The sequence below is a fragment of the Rattus norvegicus genome, chromosome 7 (assembly GCF_036323735.1).
Source record: "Rattus norvegicus strain BN/NHsdMcwi chromosome 7, GRCr8, whole genome shotgun sequence".
In the NCBI taxonomy this organism is placed as follows: domain Eukaryota; kingdom Metazoa; phylum Chordata; class Mammalia; order Rodentia; family Muridae; genus Rattus; species Rattus norvegicus.
The window spans coordinates 63,819,701-63,828,680 of record NC_086025.1 but is presented as its reverse complement, the minus strand read 5'-3'; the positions used below and the strand labels follow the sequence as shown (position 1 = coordinate 63,828,680).

General features: G+C 41.8%; 1 long non-coding RNA gene across 3 annotated transcripts; it reads left to right on the top strand.

Moving 5' to 3' along the window:
* The first annotated feature begins 2,010 nt into the window (after positions 1 to 2,010).
* On the top strand, positions 2,011 to 8,758 carry LOC120093626 (uncharacterized). 3 transcript variants are annotated; one of them, XR_010053348.1, is made up of 5 exons: positions 2,532 to 3,619; positions 4,072 to 4,182; positions 4,264 to 4,337; positions 5,524 to 5,702; positions 6,061 to 8,758. It is a non-coding gene; the product is annotated as an uncharacterized LOC120093626 (long non-coding RNA). The 3 variants fall into 3 exon arrangements; XR_005487025.2 differs by lacking the exons at positions 5,524 to 5,702; positions 6,061 to 8,758 and having other exon boundaries at positions 2,011 to 3,619; positions 4,069 to 4,182; positions 4,264 to 4,660; XR_010053347.1 differs by lacking the exons at positions 5,524 to 5,702; positions 6,061 to 8,758 and having other exon boundaries at positions 4,264 to 4,660.
* Positions 8,759 to 8,980: the final 222 nt, after the last annotated feature.

Sequence of the window (8,980 nt, the reverse complement as noted above, 5' to 3'; positions counted from 1 at the left end):
TCCATAGGCACACCATAGCATTATGTGCCTTACTCCCATATAGTGTGTGTGTGTGTGTGTGTGTGTGTGTGTGTGTGTGTGTGTATAACAAACACATGCAATGGGATATTAAAAATACTTTCATAAACAGAGTAAGACTGAAAAACAAAAGTTTGTAGCTCCTAGCATCCATTCAGTGTCAACACACAATATGGAATTATCCTCTTGAATAGAGCCATTTAAAGGTTTATCTAGACTTGTGAATTCCTTCCCTGTGTGTGGCATATAATAGTTTCTACCATGCAATCTTTCTAGTTTGGACTTGAGGTATCACTCCAGAAAATAGCTATAGACAGAGGCCACTCTCTAGGACAACCATGATGGGAAGGTGAAGTCCTAGGGGTGACAGGTGAAATATAACACAGCAGTGAAACCAAAGTGCATGGAAGCTGGTATCTGCACCTCACAGGCTCTGGAGAGGACACACACACACACACACACACACACACACACACACACACCTACACACACCTACCTCAACTTATGCCCAGGTCACAGTCATTAATACTCAATAGAGCAGACAATATCATGAAACCTCTAAGGAGACTTGCAAACGCCTACCTGTTGCTAGGAAACTCTTGGTTTCATGCAGGAGACTACCATGAAACCAAGGGAGAACAGGAGCTCCACCATTGTGAACATCAGACAGGGGAGAGCCTGAAAGACACATGAAGCTGAGCCTTGATGGACACAGATGTCCATGGTGTTATCCCCCAGGCTTTGTCATGGAGCTGTGGAATGGTTGGTGCAAGGGAAAGTCAAGTACAAGGGAGAACTTACTCTATTGCTCTAGTGTGGACCATGAGGATCCGTTGTGTCAGGCGCTGTAGAGTATGTTAGGTTTTGGGTCATGAGATGGTGGGATGGTGGCTATGGCACAGACATGATAAGTTTCAGACTTCTCATGTTGGGTCCCATGGTTCAGCAGTTTCCTCTTGCAAACAACTCTTCTGTCCTAGAAGAAAGCTCATCAAGATGAAGGATATTCTAAACGGAGATAAAACATTCTATCCTGTGGGGAAGTTCCTTAAGTTCAGATTCACTACGTTTGTTCTGAATTTGAGGGGGCTCAAGTTTGGGGTGAAGTAACAGTGAAATGATATTCAAGGTGAGGTTTTAGAGGCATTGAAGTCAGATGGCATGGAGTTGCCTTGTCTGTTTGACCCTTTGGTTCAGTGAGGTGACTACCAGTGAAAAGGAGCTCATGGGGCCCTGAGAGGCAAACCTAAAAGGAAGATAACTGGTTAGATCCAACTTCACACAAAACAAGGTTTGCAAACCTAGCCTATTAGATTAGAATCAGGAATTCGAGGTTATGCTCTTACTCTTTTAGGGTATTCTGTGTGTGTGTGTGTGTGTGTGTACTCAAATATATATATAAACTTTATATATATATATGAAATTAAGTTTATATATATAGACACAAATTTATATATATATAAGTTTATATATATAGACACTCAAATATATATAAACTTTATATATATATATATATGAAATTAAGTTTATATATATATATATATATATATATATATATATATATATATGTAAACACACACACACACACACCCCTCAGCTTATGTCCAGGCCGCAGTCATTAATACTCAATAGAGCAGACAGTATCATAAAACAACCTCTAAGGAGACTTGCAAACCCCTAAGTGTTGCTAGGAGACTCAGGCCCTTTTATCTTCTGACATTCACTGCCAAATTGGAAGCAGGTGGGAGAACCATGCATAAAACAAGACTGCAGCCCCAGCCTGAGAGGCAAAGTGCTTCTCTAGACATTTCACTGCGCCTTTGCCTTTAAAAGACAGCGCAGGTATTAACCACGTTGGTAACCTCCTCCACTCAGTAGAAGACTCACCAAGATGTGGATTAGAAACAATAGAGAAGCTTAATTTAAAAGAGCTGCTGAAGTTTGTGTCCCCAACCCAAAGCAACAGAAACCCAGGCTCACTCTTGCGCATGCGCAGCAGGACTTAAGCTGGGTTACGTTGAAAAAGTACATTGAAAAGAGTGCTTGCATGTATTCAAAAACTTGAAAAAAAATGTCATGCTTTAAGTGTACTGTTGTTATATTTATCAGGCAAGGGCATGCTACACCGAGTGCAGTTCTTAAATCACTCTCCGGGCTTGCTAGCTCTCTCCTAAACGATCCAGCATCCTAGAGTGGATCCCCACAGTCCTAGTGCTTCCTACTCCCCAACACTGTAATTACTTTATATTTTGATGAAAACGTCTTCATTTTTCTGTGCCACCTGCACTTTCTGAACCGGAAAGTCTCACTAGTCAATGGCTCGTTGTAAAGTCATTAGTATTTATACGTGTGGAAGATGTACAGGTTTGTCACGGCGGTTTTCAGGTGACATCGACTTAAGTGTGGGATTAATACGTCCTGCTCCTGGCAGCATTTGTGTAGGGCCACTGGGGAAACTTCTGTGTGGTGCATCAGACCGTCAGCATCATTAGAGTACTGTGAGAGAGTTCTAAGCCGTTGTCCTGTTACTGGAGACAGGCACCTCATGACAGAGAAGCCGTACCACAGTGCTTCACAGATAATATCACCGATGTTGAAACTCTGCCACTGGCCGGACCTTTTCAGAGGAATAAGAAAACATGTCACCGGTATTTTTTTTCCACCCGAGTCCATTTAACAACCTCTAAGCAGCATGTTTCTTCCTGTTCTCAGCCTGTTGTAAGCTCTGAGCAGTGCTGTACCAGGAGAAGGCCATTTAAAAGGCCTCCTGAGACCGGGTCATTTATGTCAGCAAGGTGTTTTGTGAAATTAACACATACTACTTGTCATGGGGCTATTGTAACAGAAATCTATTCCTCTGCAGTTGCCTCCTGAGACTACAAATCATTTTCCCCGCCTGGAGCCATGTTTTCTAAAAGAAAGCCAAGAGATGGCTTTAGGTTATTATGGAGGTGACATTGTGGGCTCGAGCACAGTCAGGCTCCTGTGATTTTTTTTTTGAAACTGATGGATGCAGTTGTTAAAAAGATACTATGACTTTAAAAAGTTACAAAGCTCCAAGCTCTTAACTTTTTCATACTTTTTAACCTCAGACCTCATTTTTGAAGAGTGAACTGTCAGACTTTGGGTTTCTAAATTGTCCTTTCTTGTGGTTATAGTCACAGTGTCACAGGGAGACTCATTTCCCTGGACTTGTGTCAAGCCGTCAGCACTGTGAACATCGCTTAATCATTGTAAGCTTCTCCTTTATTTGTAAAGGGAGGAGATTGGACCTCCCTGTCTTCACGCAGTGCCTACTGCGCGGTATGGCTTACTTTATGAGAAATTTAGATCGGTTCATAGAATACATACAAAAGCGCCCATCTCAGATGATTGTGATGCAAAATAGGGGGATAATTGTGTTTGAGCTCTTTCTTGTATTTGAGGCCTCGCCAACAACCTCCTGACAACTACCTTCGGTATATTTCGCCAACTTGACAACTCCTGACAACTTGATTCAAGCAGGTTATGCTCCCAAGGCACCTAGGCTCACTTCTGCAATCCCAGCTGCCAAATCCTGATGCAGGAGGATAAGAGGCTTAAGGTTAACCTCAGCCACACAGTGAGCAAAAGGAGGGGGAAAGGGAAGGAAGGAATGGAAGGACGATGAAGCGAGCACGGACGGGAGGGAGGAAGAGAAGAATGGAGGGAGGGAGGGAGGAGGGAAGGGAGGAGGGAGGGAGGGAGGGAGAGTAGGCGGGAGGGAGGAAGGAAGACAAAGTGAGCATGGTAGGGAGTAGGGGAGAGAGGAAGGGAGGGAGGGACGGAGGGTTAGAATGGTTCCAAGTGACCTAATAGTTTCTATTTTATTTCTACAAGTTTAGTTTGTTGAAGATCATACAAAATAAGTACTCTTTCATTTTGACAATCTCCTAGGAATTGGTTATTATTTTGTGTTATATATATATATATATATATATATATATATATATATATATATATATATATTAAACAAGATTGTCAAGTGTGACTAGTTACTTAGTTACTACCTTTATTCTGACTGTTCATCAGCAGAGCCCAGCCACACCTACCCTGGAGGAATGTCCGCAGTGTTGCTTGGTACTGTCGGCTGCTCGACCTCACTTGTAACTCAAGTACAGAAACAATTGATGCTGTAATTTACAGGTGATATAGACTAATTGGGAGAATATCTAGTGTATTCAGCCTAACTTAGTTTTACTGAAAACCAGTTCCTTTCTTTTCTAGTTACCAATAACGTCGTGTCAAGCATTCATATAATTCACACGTGCATAGAAATTAATGATCCCTCTGTGACTCAGGTGAGGGTTGGGATGGACTGAGACTCAGAGGCACCTGACTGTGCACACATGTTCTCACAAGATACTGTGCTCAACAAAAATTTAAGAACTCTGAAGCCCGGAGAGGATTTGTAACAGCATGCGATTTTCCCAAACAAAATAACTCAAGTGTGAAGATGCATTCTTGAACTGTAAAGGCATCTGTGAGAAAGTCAAAACACCATACCTCAATACTCAATAGCCTTGGCTCTTCACTTCATTTTATGATGATACACAAAATTTAACACATCCTTTCATGGTCAATAAAGTGGATTATAATAAAGTAGACAGCAAGAGCTTGACAATGCTCTGGAACCAGATGTAATAATCATTGCAACTAACAATCCATGAGTTATGCACACGTGTTAATAAGGGAATATCAAACACAATTTTGTTTTGTTTGGAATGATCTATGACTATTGTGTCATTTTACTTATATGTCGCAGTGTATGTATATGCTCAGGAGTGAGGGAGATGCATGCATCTGTGTGCACACAGGAGCCAAAAGAAGGTGTTGGATCCCTCTGAGCTGGGATTACAGTCCTTTGTGTGACTCCTGGGACATATGACATCACATGGGATTCCATGACATTACATGGATCCTGGATCCAAACTCTGATCCTTGTGAATGCCTTTAACCACAGTCCTGTCTCTCCAGGCCTGGCTCTTCTAGTTTTTAAATTAACACAATTTAAGTGGGGAGTAAAAGGGGCCTTTGTCAACATGGAAAACAAATTTATCTTAACAATGAATATTCTGATTATCCATGTAACACTATAAGCATTATCATTACAAACTGATCAAGAATTTTTAAAATGGCAAGACTGTAGAATTTGAGGCAAGGTTGCCAATGTTACACACACTCTGACCTAGCTTCTTTTGTTTTCATTGACTACAACCTGAATACAAGAACTATTTCCTAGGCTCCAATGAAGTGTCAGGAAATTGGTGAGACCTTGTGGAGAATGGTAGTTTGAATAGGTATGGCCCCCATAGATTTATCTGTTTCAATACTTGGCCATAAGAAGCAGCAATATTAGGAGGTATGGTCTTATTGGAGGAGGTGTGGCCTTGTTAGAGAAAATGTGTCACTGTGGGTACAGGGCTTTGAGGTCTTAAGTGCTCAAGCAATGTCCAGTGTAAAACACATCCTGTCTTCTTGTGGTAGCCTTCACATCAAGATGGAGAACTCTCATCTCCTCCGACACTATGTCTGCCTGTGTCTGCCATGCTCTCTGACATGATGATAATGGACTAAACCTCTGAAACTGCCAGCCAGCTCCAATTAAATGATTGCCTTTATAAGAGTTGCCTCGGTCATGGAACCCTAAGACAGGTGCTATAGTGGTGAGTCAACAGTCATTGTATTTTGGGTGTTGCTAATGTTCATGAAATATATTCTATCAGACAATAGTTTTAGGTTGTTGGGACACTGTGGTGACCAGGGCTAACCTGGTCACTTGGGAATCATATAATGAGAACACATTGCCAGACACACATGGCCTCTACACACATTCTAACAAACAAAGATGGCTGAAACAGTGAAGTCAATCAAGGGAGTGTAGATATTGCAGATGCAAGGACAGGGGTGTGGAAACAGTGAGCACAGAAGATAGCATGATAAATCCAAAGAGCTGTAGATGGTCAGGGTGGTTTTCAAGAGAGTTGTAACTGTCCCTGATAAGCCAATTTCTATTAATTTTAGATTTTGCTAATCAAAATTTTGGGAACAAAAATACACCACGATCATATCTTGCCAATGTGAGAGTCTATTATCATTGTATAAAGAACTTTTGTGGTTGCTTGTGACCCCAACCAAGACCCTTTGGGGTGGAGGTAAGAAGGCAGAGTCAATGACGCAGACTCCAGGAGTCAGGCAAGTGGCAAAAGCAGACTTGTTTATTGCTGTAACTCAGCAGATCTTCATATCCCCCTCTCAGCCTTTCATTGCATCTCAAGTAGCCAGATGGAGAACTATCTCTTTCTCATTGGCTTGCTCTATCACTGGATCCAGTACCAGCAGTCCCTAGCCACACTGGTAGATCTAGGTAGGCTTGGGGAGGAAGAATCAAGCAGTGCATGCACCAGCATTGTAGCTAGTTTCTCCTACATTTTTAAAAATTTTGACTTGATTCCTGTGATGGTTTGTATATCCTTGGCCTGGGGAGTGGCACTATTAGGAGGTGTGGCCCTGTTGAAGTGGGTGTGGCCTTTTTGGAGGAGGTGTTGCCTTTTTGGAGTAGGTGTGTCACTGTGGGCGTGGTCTTAAGACCTTCACTCTAGCTGCCTGGAAGCCAGCATTCTCCTAGCAGCCTTCAGATGAAGATGTAAAACTCTCAGCTCTGCCTGAACCGTCCCTGCCTGGACGCTGCCATGCTCCTGCCTTGACGATAATGGACTGAACCTCTGAACCTGTTAAGCCAGCCATAATTAAATGTTGTCCTTTATAAGATTTGCCTTAGTCATGATGTCTGTACACAGCAGCAAAATTCTAAGACAATTCCCAATCATAGGAAAAATGTCCTATGTGCCAATTCTGGCGATGTTTCTTGCCTTTTATAACTAACTCATTATCTCAAACATCACTGCCTTCCCTCTGAGTTTACACTGAATGCATATTACAGAAAGTCCACATTATTTCCAGCTTTCTCAGTACTGTGGGGCTTTTGTAGGACTCTGGGAGTATATAACAGTGTCTTTAGAAGCTCTGTATCATTCACGATGTATAATAGACGTAGTTTCAGTTCCTAACCGGAAGTCAGAGGGAATTGCTAATCAACCTGAAGTTGCCTTCATAAAGTTGTTAATTTTTCTCATAGTCTTACATCCTTCAAATCTATAAGCAATTTTCTATGTGTTCTACTGAGGAAAATTATTGGTGTAAAATTATAAAAAGCTGTCTTTTACCCTGCTAGGTCCATCACTGCAGTGCCCCAAGATATCTGATAGATATCATAGTTTCAGTCAGCAAAGCATCTCACCCGCTCTGCTCCATTCCTTATCACATTGCCAAAGGCCTCCCTCTGAGCCTGGCAGCTATCTCTCTATACATCCAGTTCCCATAGTAGGTTTCCATGCCAGAAAGACACATTCCATCTCTGTGGCAGCCCAGACTAGCCACCACACACTCTCTTGCACTTAAATCTATCTGTACATGAAAGAACATACAACACAATAACCTCTGATCCAATTGATAAGATATAATTGCCCACCTAAACATACAAAGCCCTGTTCACATCCAGCCCTTAAGAACATTCATAACAACCTGTAAAAGCACAACATGGAATCTTAACATCAGCTTCCTTGTTCTCTCTCCACAGCTACTCTCAGTCTCCTCCTGTCTCTTCCTCCTTTCCGTTCCAGTCTCCTCCCCTTCCCTCAAACTTTTCTCCCATCCATCCTTCCTTCTTGTCCAATGACAGGCCTCATTCTATCCTATACCGGCCCTCACCTGTATGACATCATCCTACAGAAAATATGTCTCTAGAGGTACATTCTCCTGATTCGTTTATACGAGATATCTGTGTCTTTAAGCTTTATCGTTACAGAAGTTCACTTGGAAAGACTATGATGTCTCCATTGACATTTGAGCTGTGAAGCCTGCTGCCATCTTAATGATTCATTTCATCGACTGGACTTGTAATCCAGAATGTATGGCCAGAATGGTCAAGAAGTTATGTCTTATAGAAATAACTCCACATCCATGAATCTACATTACAGTACTGACCAGATGGGCTATGGGTACCACCTTCTCCTCCTAATATTAATGTCTAAGGTTCTATAGAAGAAGCAGCCCATGTGTTTGTTACTGGAATGTTCCAGAAAAGATTAAAGGGAAAGGGGAGGAAGAAGCTGGAGTGGGGGAGACAGAATAAAAAGGAGGAAAACAGAACACAGAGTGTGGAGTCTTTATATTCAAGTCAACATTGCTCACATAATCTCTGCCTGCTTCTTGGGCTAGGATTTGATCCCTAGTAGGTAGGTAGGTTCATGTTGTGGTCTAATTAATCTATCCAGAATACACAACCTAGGTAACACAGACATTCTGATCAATTATTTTCAAAGTTGATTTACTTAGTTGAGAGATGTTATTTGCTTATTAATGAAGAAGCTGAATGAAGAACTTTAATAGAATACATTAGCTTGATGGTTAAACAAAACTGGACATTACAGTCATTGCTGTAATATTCCTATCACAGAGGTCAAATGTGATGATGTTTACTTTTCAAAATACGTTTAAAAAACTGAGATTGTGTCGGCTTAAACACATTTCTATTGTTCCACTATGGCTTTGCTCTAAGTCAAGTTGGACGGCAGGATGGGAGTGGGACAATCAAAGCCCAGAGCCGACACAAGCAGAGAGGAGTTCTCATTACAAATCATGATCTATAAGGTGGGGTAGACTTTTCTCTTGAGACTCTTAAGATCACTTAGCCCCTGAAAACATTGGATTATGAAAACATGCCCTCCGTGTTGGGTGGGGGCAGGGCCCTAGAAGCAGAAGCATCTAAGTAATCCAGTAATTCTTAGGTCACGAGGAGGGAAGAGACAAAAATCTCCATTCAGTGAAGAATTTCAGTGCTGACAGGTGTCAAGAGCTATCAATGCCTTCACCACAGAGGAGT